Source organism: Phasianus colchicus, chromosome 5 (assembly GCF_987193195.1).
Source record: "Phasianus colchicus chromosome 5, bPhaCol1.hap1.1, whole genome shotgun sequence".
In the NCBI taxonomy this organism is placed as follows: domain Eukaryota; kingdom Metazoa; phylum Chordata; class Aves; order Galliformes; family Phasianidae; genus Phasianus; species Phasianus colchicus.
Genome location: NC_143440.1, coordinates 5,789,621 through 5,807,205, shown reverse-complemented (window position 1 = coordinate 5,807,205; position 17,585 = coordinate 5,789,621).

Below are 17,585 nucleotides of genomic sequence, written 5' to 3'. Positions count from 1 at the left end.
ATTTCCTTAAATGCAACACAAGCATTTACTCATAATATCCAATCTGAGAACACCGTTCTTGTAACTGCTTATGAAAATCATAGATACAGAAATCAAAAGAAACTGTTTCAATCTGCTTGCATTTAAGGAAATAGGAAGTCTCTTTCCACCCTTGCGCATATTTAAGACTGTTTTCTGACAAACTGCTAGCTAAAGGCTTCAGTCTTTCTTTTTGTGCTTACTCCCTCAATGGAATAGCTGAGCTTTTGTAACTGTCCCTACTTTGAAGTTTTCTAGTGGATCCAGGTTGGTTTAAGTATCCTCTATTCCTCACTTCTTTCTTTTCTACCATTTTCTTCAAAAAGGAGCATGTTAAGAACATAAATTTCTATTCTGTTAAGAGTCTTCTCCTGCAGTTAGCTGGTTAGTAAATAATACTTTGCTTTCAGAAGATAGGAAATGGATTTGTGGTCATTCTAGATGTTTCTTATCAGGTAAACTCTCATATGTATGTGCTGGAGAAATTCTAATCAGTTCTTCAGTAAAGGTATTATGAAAGCTCAGACAGACTGTTCTGTCATTATTTACCAAGAGATCTGTCTCTTCCTAAAAATAAACAAGACTTTTTGAATTAGGATGTAATTTCCTTTTAAACTGAAAAATTGGAGAAAGACATTTTCTCAAGGGGGAACTGCAGTGGTTGGAAAGAATCTCTGCAAGTCATTGAGTCTAACAAAGCTGGTTCCCTACAGTAAGTTACAGGAAAACGTCCAGATGAGTTTTGAATATCTCCAGAGGAGACTCCACCACCTCTCTGGGCAGTCTGTTCCTGGGCACTGTCACCCTCACAGTAAAGAAGTTCTTCCTTGTGTTCAAATGGAACGTCATTTATTCCAGTTTGTGTCCCCTGCTCCTTGTTCTGTCATTGGGCTCCACAGGCAAGAGCCTGGCCCCATCTGCTTGACTCCCACCCTTTTGCTATTTATAAGCATTGATAAATACATGCCATAATTATTATAAACGTGGTTAACAAAAATAGTAGTTTCAGCTTAGTATTTTTCATGCTAAATCAGGTTCAAAACTAGAAGAATAAAAGTTTTTTTGTAAGAAACATAAACATCCATGTTGATTTCATAAGTGAAACTGATTCTGTTTTTGAAGAGCGGAAGAAATTTAAATAATTCATCTGAAAGCAAAGTTCACTTCTGTTTTTATATTCTCAGAAGTGAATCATCAGATTAAACTAGCATGCCACAGTTTAGTGGTAAACCTCTAACATTACCAAATCTACATATGTAGATTTTGCTTTAATGTCACAGGCAACAGAATGTAATCAACTAACAAACAAAACAAGCAAACAGAAAATTCACATCCAAATAAACCAGAAAGAGGAGTTTATAGACACTCTACAGAACTGTTAGCTGTGCTATGCTTTTCAAAAGCTGGAATTTGTCCTACAGACATCTCAGAAGTTGCACATCTGTCCAAGAAGAATCACTGCACTTTATTTCTACTGTACATGTTTATCTTATATCTTATTCTTCATTACTGTTATGTACTATGCAAAATACATAAAGAAAAAAAGCAGTAATCAAACTATACGTACTGTGAGCAGGGCTTTGTGAAGGCTGCAGTACTGTACAGAAGAAAGCCTTGAACAGATCTATCTCAAATTCAGGGTCATAATACATTTATTTCCTACCCACATTGCTCATGTAATCCACCAACTATTTTAGGAACGCCTAGATTCTTAAAAATACAGAAATTAAAGTGATTTCCTGATCAACCCTTACAGAAAGACACAAGTTTAAACATGAAAGCAACTATGAATGCTTTGGAGAGAAAAAAATAGAATGTAATGTTAATAATCCCTGTAATGTTAATAAGCTAAATAACAGTTTCAAAGTTTAGTATCTTGATGCTTTACGGAGCTCCCATAAAATGGCTCTGAGCCTTCCCTTTCTAATGATTTTGCACACCCACGCAACTTGCTCTGTGGGGATGGAAGATAACAGGATTTAGATCCTTGACACACTGCAATTGATTTAACAATAAATATTGTCCATCCTAGTTTTGGATTACTATAAGATGAAAGCAAAAATGTATATACTGATCTACTGGTTTTCTTTTAAAAAACATTCATCTGATGCTGAAGGCTAATTCTGTAAAGCTGAAACTTAAATCCCAGCAGAAACAGGTTCCCAGATATTAAAAACAAACAAACAAAAAAATCATAAAAGTATGTATAATGAAATCTTTAGGCATGTGACAAACTTTGTTTTATATATTATATGATTTCAGAACATCTGTCACACACACTCACAAACTTTCCTTAGAAGGAGAAGCAGAAGTTTAGATGATGATAAAGTTATGTTCTTACCACATTAGAAGGTTCCAATTTCTTCCTTCTAGCAAGGTCAGTGATATTATTGCCATTGTAGTTGATGCTCTCCATACAGCCTTTGAAATTTTTTTCTGCTGTTAGAACTTGGCTTCCCAGAAAAAGGCATGCCTCCAAAGGTTATCTTTGAATGTATCAGAAAATGAAAGACAGTTACTGGAGGACAAGGGCTTAGAATTTTTGCTTACTAGAAAAAGAAAGTATCAAACAAGTACTGGAAAAGTAGGAAAAAGTCTATGATGAAGTCATGACTGCAAATATTTTTGGTGGTAAATTGTATCTGTTATTAGGTTTTCCCAAATACAGAGAAAATATGTATCACAGTTACATATAGACTGTAACGAAGAGAAGGTCTCTAAAAGGAATGCAGTTTTAAATGCTTGGCAGAGCAAAATGTCAGTATTGTTAAGAAACAAGAATTTGTTGGCCAAAGAATGTGCTGTCTGTCTGATCTTGGAGAAGAAAAGTCTGCCTTTCTTTACAAACCTGAATGCAGAAAGTTTGAGAAGTAAAGGTGCCCAGTAAAACCTATTTCAATATGTAGACTGAAACAAACATTAAAATAAAAAAAAAAAATCTACTAAATCAAAAGGGAAGAAGGAAAGTGTTGCTTTATGTAGAACATCCATCAGTTTGGTAGAGTGTCAGAAGTGAGAAGTGGTTGGTGGCAAGTAAGGAAAATAATTCTTCTCTATTATGATGCTAAAACTAACTAAAAATTGATGATAAGAAAAGAGAAGCAACTGGCACCTATAGAGAGCTTCCCTGTTTATATTAGCCTAGAACATGGCTTTGAGAGCACAGGGTTGTCAGCAAAAATGAGTCTGAGGGCAGGAGGGAAAACGTGAAAGAGCAAAAATGTTACAGCATTTACAAAAATACATTGTTGGGGAAAAATAATTCCCTCCTCCCCCTTCACCCCCCTTCCATATTATAGTATGTATATAGTTATCTTAATCAAAAAAGTAACCAAGGAACAAAGGCTATAAAATACAGGTGTTGTGCTGTTTCCTGTTCAATCATCCCTTCCCTAGGGAACAATCTAAATACTAAATACTATTACTAAAATTCTGAAAAATGAAAGTAGTATTTCTGACCCTTATTACTACTTGGGAGAAAAAGGAGATATCATATGAAGGACGTGGAATGGGAAACTCGAAGTTACTGTAGACAAATTGTTGGATAGCAAAAAATACAGTGAGTTGTGGCCAGTTTACCAGGCAAAACGTTTACATATTAAATTGCATGGACAAGACAGTGTTATACTACTTTGCATGCCCAGAATGGGAAAAAGCAGATTTCAATTCAAAACTTAAATATCAATAATAAATGGAGACAATTGTGAATTAATTTCTTTTTTATTTAGTTTAAAAACAAAAACAACAGCACAAAAATGTTTCTAAAAATCTGTTTTTACTCATGACTGGAAAATCCAAATGTGATTTCCATGCATCTCGTGGGCCTGAGATAAAGACAATTTAAAAGGAAAGAAAGAAAAAATAAAGGGGGGGGGGGGGGGATGCTATGATGGTAATGTTTAATATTCGTGTGGGGGGTGAAAGGTGTACTTGAGTTGCCTAAGCACAAGCTTCTACTGCTATTGGTGATACCTGGGGTAGTGTGCCTTAGTAACCTCTGCTTTCTGCTTGAGGAGGTATGCATCTCTATGAATTCTCTGCCATTTCTGCCAACACCATGGGAGTGCTGCAGATATCTGGGAGATATATGTATATAAGCTGCTCATTCAGTTTACGTGTTTGTCTTTTTCTTGGATGAGAAATAGTTGCTGTTTATTATTTCCTTAAATGCAACACAAGCATTTACTCATAATATCCAATCTGAGAACACCGTTCTTGTAACTGCTTATGAAAATCATAGATACAGAAATCAAAAGAAACTGTTTCAATCTGCTTGCATTTAAGGAAATAGGAAGTCTCTTTCCACCCTTGCGCATATTTAAGACTGTTTTCTGACAAACTGCTAGCTAAAGGCTTCAGTCTTTCTTTTTGTGCTTACTCCCTCAATGGAATAGCTGAGCTTTTGTAACTGTCCCTACTTTGAAGTTTTCTAGTGGATCCAGGTTGGTTTAAGTATCCTCTATTCCTCACTTCTTTCTTTTCTACCATTTTCTTCAAAAAGGAGCATGTTAAGAACATAAATTTCTATTCTGTTAAGAGTCTTCTCCTGCAGTTAGCTGGTTAGTAAATAATACTTTGCTTTCAGAAGATAGGAAATGGATTTGTGGTCATTCTAGATGTTTCTTATCAGGTAAACTCTCATATGTATGTGCTGGAGAAATTCTAATCAGTTCTTCAGTAAAGGTATTATGAAAGCTCAGACAGACTGTTCTGTCATTATTTACCAAGAGATCTGTCTCTTCCTAAAAATAAACAAGACTTTTTGAATTAGGATGTAATTTCCTTTTAAACTGAAAAATTGGAGAAAGACATTTTCTCAAGGGGGAACTGCAGTGGTTGGAAAGAATCTCTGCAAGTCATTGAGTCTAACAAAGCTGGTTCCCTACAGTAAGTTACAGGAAAACGTCCAGATGAGTTTTGAATATCTCCAGAGGAGACTCCACCACCTCTCTGGGCAGTCTGTTCCTGGGCACTGTCACCCTCACAGTAAAGAAGTTCTTCCTTGTGTTCAAATGGAACGTCATTTATTCCAGTTTGTGTCCCCTGCTCCTTGTTCTGTCATTGGGCTCCACAGGCAAGAGCCTGGCCCCATCTGCTTGACTCCCACCCTTTTGCTATTTATAAGCATTGATAAATACATGCCATAATTATTATAAACGTGGTTAACAAAAATAGTAGTTTCAGCTTAGTATTTTTCATGCTAAATCAGGTTCAAAACTAGAAGAATAAAAGTTTTTTTGTAAGAAACATAAACATCCATGTTGATTTCATAAGTGAAACTGATTCTGTTTTTGAAGAGCGGAAGAAATTTAAATAATTCATCTGAAAGCAAAGTTCACTTCTGTTTTTATATTCTCAGAAGTGAATCATCAGATTAAACTAGCATGCCACAGTTTAGTGGTAAACCTCTAACATTACCAAATCTACATATGTAGATTTTGCTTTAATGTCACAGGCAACAGAATGTAATCAACTAACAAACAAAACAAGCAAACAGAAAATTCACATCCAAATAAACCAGAAAGAGGAGTTTATAGACACTCTACAGAACTGTTAGCTGTGCTATGCTTTTCAAAAGCTGGAATTTGTCCTACAGACATCTCAGAAGTTGCACATCTGTCCAAGAAGAATCACTGCACTTTATTTCTACTGTACATGTTTATCTTATATCTTATTCTTCATTACTGTTATGTACTATGCAAAATACATAAAGAAAAAAAGCAGTAATCAAACTATACGTACTGTGAGCAGGGCTTTGTGAAGGCTGCAGTACTGTACAGAAGAAAGCCTTGAACAGATCTATCTCAAATTCAGGGTCATAATACATTTATTTCCTACCCACATTGCTCATGTAATCCACCAACTATTTTAGGAACGCCTAGATTCTTAAAAATACAGAAATTAAAGTGATTTCCTGATCAACCCTTACAGAAAGACACAAGTTTAAACATGAAAGCAACTATGAATGCTTTGGAGAGAAAAAAATAGAATGTAATGTTAATAATCCCTGTAATGTTAATAAGCTAAATAACAGTTTCAAAGTTTAGTATCTTGATGCTTTACGGAGCTCCCATAAAATGGCTCTGAGCCTTCCCTTTCTAATGATTTTGCACACCCACGCAACTTGCTCTGTGGGGATGGAAGATAACAGGATTTAGATCCTTGACACACTGCAATTGATTTAACAATAAATATTGTCCATCCTAGTTTTGGGTTACTATAAGATGAAAGCAAAAATGTATATACTGATCTACTGGTTTTCTTTTAAAAAACATTCATCTGATGCTGAAGGCTAATTCTGTAAAGCTGAAACTTAAATCCCAGCAGAAACAGGTTCCCAGATATTAGAAACAAACAAACAAAAAAATCATAAAAGTATGTATAATGAAATCTTTAGGCATGTGACAAACTTTGTTTTATATATTATATGATTTCAGAACATCTGTCACACACACTCACAAACTTTCCTTAGAAGGAGAAGCAGAAGTTTAGATGATGATAAAGTTATGTTCTTACCACATTAGAAGGTTCCAATTTCTTCCTTCTAGCAAGGTCAGTGATATTATTGCCATTGTAGTTGATGCTCTCCATACAGCCTTTGAAATTTTTTTCTGCTGTTAGAACTTGGCTTCCCAGAAAAAGGCATGCCTCCAAAGGTTATCTTTGAATGTATCAGAAAATGAAAGACAGTTACTGGAGGACAAGGGCTTAGAATTTTTGCTTACTAGAAAAAGAAAGTATCAAACAAGTACTGGAAAAGTAGGAAAAAGTCTATGATGAAGTCATGACTGCAAATATTTTTGGTGGTAAATTGTATCTGTTATTAGGTTTTCCCAAATACAGAGAAAATATGTATCACAGTTACATATAGACTGTAACGAAGAGAAGGTCTCTAAAAGGAATGCAGTTTTAAATGCTTGGCAGAGCAAAATGTCAGTATTGTTAAGAAACAAGAATTTGTTGGCCAAAGAATGTGCTGTCTGTCTGATCTTGGAGAAGAAAAGTCTGCCTTTCTTTACAAACCTGAATGCAGAAAGTTTGAGAAGTAAAGGTGCCCAGTAAAACCTATTTCAATATGTAGACTGAAACAAACATTAAAATAAAAAGAAAAAATCTACTAAATCAAAAGGGAAGAAGGAAAGTGTTGCTTTATGTAGAACATCCATCAGTTTGGTAGAGTGTCAGAAGTGAGAAGTGGTTGGTGGCAAGTAAGGAAAATAATTCTTCTCTATTATGATGCTAAAACTAACTAAAAATTGATGATAAGAAAAGAGAAGCAACTGGCACCTATAGAGAGCTTCCCTGTTATAATATTAGCCTAGAACATGGCTTTGAGAGCACAGGGTTGTCAGCAAAAATGAGTCTGAGGGCAGGAGGGAAAACGTGAAAGAGCAAAAATGTTACAGCATTTACAAAAATACATTGTTGGGGAAAAATAATTCCCTCCTCCCCCTTCACCCCCCTTCCATATTATAGTATGTATATAGTTATCTTAATCAAAAAAGTAACCAAGGAACAAAGGCTATAAAATACAGGTGTTGTGCTGTTTCCTGTTCAATCATCCCTTCCCTAGGGAACAATCTAAATACTAAATACTATTACTAAAATTCTGAAAAATGAAAGTAGTATTTCTGACCCTTATTACTACTTGGGAGAAAAAGGAGATATCATATGAAGGACGTGGAATGGGAAACTCGAAGTTACTGTAGACAAATTGTTGGATAGCAAAAAATACAGTGAGTTGTGGCCAGTTTACCAGGCAAAACGTTTACATATTAAATTGCATGGACAAGACAGTGTTATACTACTTTGCATGCCCAGAATGGGAAAAAGCAGATTTCAATTCAAAACTTAAATATCAATAATAAATGGAGACAATTGTGAATTAATTTCTTTTTTATTTAGTTTAAAAACAAAAACAACAGCACAAAAATGTTTCTAAAAATCTGTTTTTACTCATGACTGGAAAATCCAAATGTGATTTCCATGCATCTCGTGGGCCTGAGATAAAGACAATTTAAAAGGAAAGAAAGAAAAAATAAAGGGGGGGGGGGGGATGCTATGATGGTAATGTTTAATATTCGTGTGGGGGGTGAAAGGTGTACTTGAGTTGCCTAAGCACAAGCTTCTACTGCTATTGGTGATACCTGGGGTAGTGTGCCTTAGTAACCTCTGCTTTCTGCTTGAGGAGGTATGCATCTCTATGAATTCTCTGCCATTTCTGCCAACACCATGGGAGTGCTGCAGATATCTAGGGGATATATGTATATAAGCTGCTCATTCAGTTTACGTGTTTGTCTTTTTCTTGGATGAGAAATAGTTGCTGTTTATTATTTCCTTAAATGCAACACAAGCATTTACTCATAATATCCAATCTGAGAACACCGTTCTTGTAACTGCTTATGAAAATCATAGATACAGAAATCAAAAGAAACTGTTTCAATCTGCTTGCATTTAAGGAAATAGGAAGTCTCTTTCCACCCTTGCGCATATTTAAGACTGTTTTCTGACAAACTGCTAGCTAAAGGCTTCAGTCTTTCTTTTTGTGCTTACTCCCTCAATGGAATAGCTGAGCTTTTGTAACTGTCCCTACTTTGAAGTTTTCTAGTGGATCCAGGTTGGTTTAAGTATCCTCTATTCCTCACTTCTTTCTTTTCTACCATTTTCTTCAAAAAGGAGCATGTTAAGAACATAAATTTCTATTCTGTTAAGAGTCTTCTCCTGCAGTTAGCTGGTTAGTAAATAATACTTTGCTTTCAGAAGATAGGAAATGGATTTGTGGTCATTCTAGATGTTTCTTATCAGGTAAACTCTCATATGTATGTGCTGGAGAAATTCTAATCAGTTCTTCAGTAAAGGTATTATGAAAGCTCAGACAGACTGTTCTGTCATTATTTACCAAGAGATCTGTCTCTTCCTAAAAATAAACAAGACTTTTTGAATTAGGATGTAATTTCCTTTTAAACTGAAAAATTGGAGAAAGACATTTTCTCAAGGGGGAACTGCAGTGGTTGGAAAGAATCTCTGCAAGTCATTGAGTCTAACAAAGCTGGTTCCCTACAGTAAGTTACAGGAAAACGTCCAGATGAGTTTTGAATATCTCCAGAGGAGACTCCACCACCTCTCTGGGCAGTCTGTTCCTGGGCACTGTCACCCTCACAGTAAAGAAGTTCTTCCTTGTGTTCAAATGGAACGTCATTTATTCCAGTTTGTGTCCCCTGCTCCTTGTTCTGTCATTGGGCTCCACAGGCAAGAGCCTGGCCCCATCTGCTTGACTCCCACCCTTTTGCTATTTATAAGCATTGATAAATACATGCCATAATTATTATAAACGTGGTTAACAAAAATAGTAGTTTCAGCTTAGTATTTTTCATGCTAAATCAGGTTCAAAACTAGAAGAATAAAAGTTTTTTTGTAAGAAACATAAACATCCATGTTGATTTCATAAGTGAAACTGATTCTGTTTTTGAAGAGCGGAAGAAATTTAAATAATTCATCTGAAAGCAAAGTTCACTTCTGTTTTTATATTCTCAGAAGTGAATCATCAGATTAAACTAGCATGCCACAGTTTAGTGGTAAACCTCTAACACTACCAAATATGTAGATTTTGCTTTAATGTCACAGGCAACAGAATGTAATCAACTAACAAACAAAACAAGCAAACAGAAAATTCACATCCAAATAAACCAGAAAGAGGAGTTTATAGACACTCTACAGAACTGTTAGCTGTGCTATGCTTTTCAAAAGCTGGAATTTGTCCTACAGACATCTCAGAAGTTGCACATCTGTCCAAGAAGAATCATTGCACTTTATTTCTACTGTACATGTTTATCTTATATCTTATTCTTCATTACTGTTATGTACTATGCAAAATACATAAAGAAAAAAAGCAGTAATCAAACTATACGTACTGTGAGCAGGGCTTTGTGAAGGCTGCAGTACTGTACAGAAGAAAGCCTTGAACAGATCTATCTCAAATTCAGGGTCATAATACATTTATTTCCTACCCACATTGCTCATGTAATCCACCAACTATTTTAGGAACGCCTAGATTCTTAAAAATACAGAAATTAAAGTGATTTCCTGATCAACCCTTACAGAAAGACACAAGTTTAAACATGAAAGCAACTATGAATGCTTTGGAGAGAAAAAAATAGAATGTAATGTTAATAATCCCTGTAATGTTAATAAGCTAAATAACAGTTTCAAAGTTTAGTATCTTGATGCTTTACGGAGCTCCCATAAAATGGCTCTGAGCCTTCCCTTTCTAATGATTTTGCACACCCACGCAACTTGCTCTGTGGGGATGGAAGATAACAGGATTTAGATCCTTGACACACTGCAATTGATTTAACAATAAATATTGTCCATCCTAGTTTTGGGTTACTATAAGATGAAAGCAAAAATGTATATACTGATCTACTGGTTTTCTTTTAAAAAACATTCATCTGATGCTGAAGGCTAATTCTGTAAAGCTGAAACTTAAATCCCAGCAGAAACAGGTTCCCAGATATTAGAAACAAACAAACAAAAAAATCATAAAAGTATGTATAATGAAATCTTTAGGCATGTGACAAACTTTGTTTTATATATTATATGATTTCAGAACATCTGTCACACACACTCACAAACTTTCCTTAGAAGGAGAAGCAGAAGTTTAGATGATGATAAAGTTATGTTCTTACCACATTAGAAGGTTCCAATTTCTTCCTTCTAGCAAGGTCAGTGATATTATTGCCATTGTAGTTGATGCTCTCCATACAGCCTTTGAAATTTTTTTCTGCTGTTAGAACTTGGCTTCCCAGAAAAAGGCATGCCTCCAAAGGTTATCTTTGAATGTATCAGAAAATGAAAGACAGTTACTGGAGGACAAGGGCTTAGAATTTTTGCTTACTAGAAAAAGAAAGTATCAAACAAGTACTGGAAAAGTAGGAAAAAGTCTATGATGAAGTCATGACTGCAAATATTTTTGGTGGTAAATTGTATCTGTTATTAGGTTTTCCCAAATACAGAGAAAATATGTATCACAGTTACATATAGACTGTAACGAAGAGAAGGTCTCTAAAAGGAATGCAGTTTTAAATGCTTGGCAGAGCAAAATGTCAGTATTGTTAAGAAACAAGAATTTGTTGGCCAAAGAATGTGCTGTCTGTCTGATCTTGGAGAAGAAAAGTCTGCCTTTCTTTACAAACCTGAATGCAGAAAGTTTGAGAAGTAAAGGTGCCCAGTAAAACCTATTTCAATATGTAGACTGAAACAAACATTAAAATAAAAAAAAAAAATCTACTAAATCAAAAGGGAAGAAGGAAAGTGTTGCTTTATGTAGAACATCCATCAGTTTGGTAGAGTGTCAGAAGTGAGAAGTGGTTGGTGGCAAGTAAGGAAAATAATTCTTCTCTATTATGATGCTAAAACTAACTAAAAATTGATGATAAGAAAAGAGAAGCAACTGGCACCTATAGAGAGCTTCCCTGTTATAATATTAGCCTAGAACATGGCTTTGAGAGCACAGGGTTGTCAGCAAAAATGAGTCTGAGGGCAGGAGGGAAAACGTGAAAGAGCAAAAATGTTACAGCATTTACAAAAATACATTGTTGGGGAAAAATAATTCCCTCCTCCCCCTTCACCCCCCTTCCATATTATAGTATGTATATAGTTATCTTAATCAAAAAAGTAACCAAGGAACAAAGGCTATAAAATACAGGTGTTGTGCTGTTTCCTGTTCAATCATCCCTTCCCTAGGGAACAATCTAAATACTAAATACTATTACTAAAATTCTGAAAAATGAAAGTAGTATTTCTGACCCTTATTACTACTTGGGAGAAAAAGGAGATATCATATGAAGGACGTGGAATGGGAAACTCGAAGTTACTGTAGACAAATTGTTGGATAGCAAAAAATACAGTGAGTTGTGGCCAGTTTACCAGGCAAAACGTTTACATATTAAATTGCATGGACAAGACAGTGTTATACTACTTTGCATGCCCAGAATGGGAAAAAGCAGATTTCAATTCAAAACTTAAATATCAATAATAAATGGAGACAATTGTGAATTAATTTCTTTTTTATTTAGTTTAAAAACAAAAACAACAGCACAAAAATGTTTCTAAAAATCTGTTTTTACTCATGACTGGAAAATCCAAATGTGATTTCCATGCATCTCGTGGGCCTGAGATAAAGACAATTTAAAAGGAAAGAAAGAAAAAATAAAGGGGGGGGGGGGGGGATGCTATGATGGTAATGTTTAATATTCGTGTGGGGGGTGAAAGGTGTACTTGAGTTGCCTAAGCACAAGCTTCTACTGCTATTGGTGATACCTGGGGTAGTGTGCCTTAGTAACCTCTGCTTTCTGCTTGAGGAGGTATGCATCTCTATGAATTCTCTGCCATTTCTGCCAACACCATGGGAGTGCTGCAGATATCTAGGGGATATATGTATATAAGCTGCTCATTCAGTTTACGTGTTTGTCTTTTTCTTGGATGAGAAATAGTTGCTGTTTATTATTTCCTTAAATGCTACACAAGCATTTACTCATAATATCCAATCTGAGAACACCGTTCTTGTAACTGCTTATGAAAATCATAGATACAGAAATCAAAAGAAACTGTTTCAATCTGCTTGCATTTAAGGAAATAGGAAGTCTCTTTCCACCCTTGCGCATATTTAAGACTGTTTTCTGACAAACTGCTAGCTAAAGGCTTCAGTCTTTCTTTTTGTGCTTACTCCCTCAATGGAATAGCTGAGCTTTTGTAACTGTCCCTACTTTGAAGTTTTCTAGTGGATCCAGGTTGGTTTAAGTATCCTCTATTCCTCACTTCTTTCTTTTCTACCATTTTCTTCAAAAAGGAGCATGTTAAGAACATAAATTTCTATTCTGTTAAGAGTCTTCTCCTGCAGTTAGCTGGTTAGTAAATAATACTTTGCTTTCAGAAGATAGGAAATGGATTTGTGGTCATTCTAGATGTTTCTTATCAGGTAAACTCTCATATGTATGTGCTGGAGAAATTCTAATCAGTTCTTCAGTAAAGGTATTATGAAAGCTCAGACAGACTGTTCTGTCATTATTTACCAAGAGATCTGTCTCTTCCTAAAAATAAACAAGACTTTTTGAATTAGGATGTAATTTCCTTTTAAACTGAAAAATTGGAGAAAGACATTTTCTCAAGGGGGAACTGCAGTGGTTGGAAAGAATCTCTGCAAGTCATTGAGTCTAACAAAGCTGGTTCCCTACAGTAAGTTACAGGAAAACGTCCAGATGAGTTTTGAATATCTCCAGAGGAGACTCCACCACCTCTCTGGGCAGTCTGTTCCTGGGCACTGTCACCCTCACAGTAAAGAAGTTCTTCCTTGTGTTCAAATGGAACGTCATTTATTCCAGTTTGTGTCCCCTGCTCCTTGTTCTGTCATTGGGCTCCACAGGCAAGAGCCTGGCCCCATCTGCTTGACTCCCACCCTTTTGCTATTTATAAGCATTGATAAATACATGCCATAATTATTATAAACGTGGTTAACAAAAATAGTAGTTTCAGCTTAGTATTTTTCATGCTAAATCAGGTTCAAAACTAGAAGAATAAAAGTTTTTTTGTAAGAAACATAAACATCCATGTTGATTTCATAAGTGAAACTGATTCTGTTTTTGAAGAGCGGAAGAAATTTAAATAATTCATCTGAAAGCAAAGTTCACTTCTGTTTTTATATTCTCAGAAGTGAATCATCAGATTAAACTAGCATGCCACAGTTTAGTGGTAAACCTCTAACACTACCAAATATGTAGATTTTGCTTTAATGTCACAGGCAACAGAATGTAATCAACTAACAAACAAAACAAGCAAACAGAAAATTCACATCCAAATAAACCAGAAAGAGGAGTTTATAGACACTCTACAGAACTGTTAGCTGTGCTATGCTTTTCAAAAGCTGGAATTTGTCCTACAGACATCTCAGAAGTTGCACATCTGTCCAAGAAGAATCATTGCACTTTATTTCTACTGTACATGTTTATCTTATATCTTATTCTTCATTACTGTTATGTACTATGCAAAATACATAAAGAAAAAAAGCAGTAATCAAACTATACGTACTGTGAGCAGGGCTTTGTGAAGGCTGCAGTACTGTACAGAAGAAAGCCTTGAACAGATCTATCTCAAATTCAGGGTCATAATACATTTATTTCCTACCCACATTGCTCATGTAATCCACCAACTATTTTAGGAACGCCTAGATTCTTAAAAATACAGAAATTAAAGTGATTTCCTGATCAACCCTTACAGAAAGACACAAGTTTAAACATGAAAGCAACTATGAATGCTTTGGAGAGAAAAAAATAGAATGTAATGTTAATAATCCCTGTAATGTTAATAAGCTAAATAACAGTTTCAAAGTTTAGTATCTTGATGCTTTACGGAGCTCCCATAAAATGGCTCTGAGCCTTCCCTTTCTAATGATTTTGCACACCCACGCAACTTGCTCTGTGGGGATGGAAGATAACAGGATTTAGATCCTTGACACACTGCAATTGATTTAACAATAAATATTGTCCATCCTAGTTTTGGGTTACTATAAGATGAAAGCAAAAATGTATATACTGATCTACTGGTTTTCTTTTAAAAAACATTCATCTGATGCTGAAGGCTAATTCTGTAAAGCTGAAACTTAAATCCCAGCAGAAACAGGTTCCCAGATATTAAAAACAAACAAACAAAAAAATCATAAAAGTATGTATAATGAAATCTTTAGGCATGTGACAAACTTTGTTTTATATATTATATGATTTCAGAACATCTGTCACACACACTCACAAACTTTCCTTAGAAGGAGAAGCAGAAGTTTAGATGATGATAAAGTTATGTTCTTACCACATTAGAAGGTTCCAATTTCTTCCTTCTAGCAAGGTCAGTGATATTATTGCCATTGTAGTTGATGCTCTCCATACAGCCTTTGAAATTTTTTTCTGCTGTTAGAACTTGGCTTCCCAGAAAAAGGCATGCCTCCAAAGGTTATCTTTGAATGTATCAGAAAATGAAAGACAGTTACTGGAGGACAAGGGCTTAGAATTTTTGCTTACTAGAAAAAGAAAGTATCAAACAAGTACTGGAAAAGTAGGAAAAAGTCTATGATGAAGTCATGACTGCAAATATTTTTGGTGGTAAATTGTCTCTGTTATTAGGTTTTCCCAAATACAGAGAAAATATGTATCACAGTTACATATAGACTGTAACGAAGAGAAGGTCTCTAAAAGGAATGCAGTTTTAAATGCTTGGCAGAGCAAAATGTCAGTATTGTTAAGAAACAAGAATTTGTTGGCCAAAGAATGTGCTGTCTGTCTGATCTTGGAGAAGAAAAGTCTGCCTTTCTTTACAAACCTGAATGCAGAAAGTTTGAGAAGTAAAGGTGCCCAGTAAAACCTATTTCAATATGTAGACTGAAACAAACATTAAAATAAAAAAAAAAAATCTACTAAATCAAAAGGGAAGAAGGAAAGTGTTGTTTTATGTAGAACATCCATCAGTTTGGTAGAGTGTCAGAAGTGAGAAGTGGTTGGTGGCAAGTAAGGAAAATAATTCTTCTCTATTATGATGCTAAAACTAACTAAAAATTGATGATAAGAAAAGAGAAGCAACTGGCACCTATAGAGAGCTTCCCTGTTATAATATTAGCCTAGAACATGGCTTTGAGAGCACAGGGTTGTCAGCAAAAATGAGTCTGAGGGCAGGAGGGAAAACGTGAAAGAGCAAAAATGTTACAGCATTTACAAAAATACATTGTTGGGGAAAAATAATTCCCTCCTCCCCCTTCACCCCCCTTCCATATTATAGTATGTATATAGTTATCTTAATCAAAAAAGTAACCAAGGAACAAAGGCTATAAAAAGAGGTGTTGTGCTGTTTCCTGTTCAATCATCCCTTCCCTAGGGAACAATCTAAATACTAAATACTATTACTAAAATTCTGAAAAATGAAAGTAGTATTTCTGACCCTTATTACTACTTGGGAGAAAAAGGAGATAGCATATGAAGGACGTGGAATGGGAAACTCGAAGTTACTGTAGACAAATTGTTGGATAGCAAAAAATACAGTGAGTTGTGGCCAGTTTACCAGGCAAAACGTTTACATATTAAATTGCATGGACAAGACAGTGTTATACTACTTTGCATGCCCAGAATGGGAAAAAGCAGATTTCAATTCAAAACTTAAATATCAATAATAAATGGAGACAATTGTGAATTAATTTCTTTTTTATTTAGTTTAAAAACAAAAACAACAGCACAAAAATGTTTCTAAAAATCTGTTTTTACTCATGACTGGAAAATCCAAATGTGATTTCCATGCATCTCGTGGGCCTGAGATAAAGACAATTTAAAAGGAAAGAAAGAAAAAATAAAGGGGGGGGGGGGATGCTATGATGGTAATGTTTAATATTCGTGTGGGGGGTGAAAGGTGTACTTGAGTTGCCTAAGCACAAGCTTCTACTGCTATTGGTGATACCTGGGGTAGTGTGCCTTAGTAACCTCTGCTTTCTGCTTGAGGAGGTATGCATCTCTATGAATTCTCTGCCATTTCTGCCAACACCATGGGAGTGCTGCAGATATCTGGGAGATATATGTATATAAGCTGCTCATTCAGTTTACGTGTTTGTCTTTTTCTTGGATGAGAAATAGTTGCTGTTTATTATTTCCTTAAATGCAACACAAGCATTTACTCATAATATCCAATCTGAGAACACCGTTCTTGTAACTGCTTATGAAAATCATAGATACAGAAATCAAAAGAAACTGTTTCAATCTGCTTGCATTTAAGGAAATAGGAAGTCTCTTTCCACCCTTGCGCATATTTAAGACTGTTTTCTGACAAACTGCTAGCTAAAGGCTTCAGTCTTTCTTTTTGTGCTTACTCCCTCAATGGAATAGCTGAGCTTTTGTAACTGTCCCTACTTTGAAGTTTTCTAGTGGATCCAGGTTGGTTTAAGTATCCTCTATTCCTCACTTCTTTCTTTTCTACCATTTTCTTCAAAAAGGAGCATGTTAAGAACATAAATTTCTATTCTGTTAAGAGTCTTCTCCTGCAGTTAGCTGGTTAGTAAATAATACTTTGCTTTCAGAAGATAGGAAATGGATTTGTGGTCATTCTAGATGTTTCTTATCAGGTAAACTCTCATATGTATGTGCTGGAGAAATTCTAATCAGTTCTTCAGTAAAGGTATTATGAAAGCTCAGACAGACTGTTCTGTCATTATTTACCAAGAGATCTGTCTCTTCCTAAAAATAAACAAGACTTTTTGAATTAGGATGTAATTTCCTTTTAAACTGAAAAATTGGAGAAAGACATTTTCTCAAGGGGGAACTGCAGTGGTTGGAAAGAATCTCTGCAAGTCATTGAGTCTAACAAAGCTGGTTCCCTACAGTAAGTTACAGGAAAACGTCCAGATGAGTTTTGAATATCTCCAGAGGAGACTCCACCACCTCTCTGGGCAGTCTGTTCCTGGGCACTGTCACCCTCACAGTAAAGAAGTTCTTCCTTGTGTTCAAATGGAACGTCATTTATTCCAGTTTGTGTCCCCTGCTCCTTGT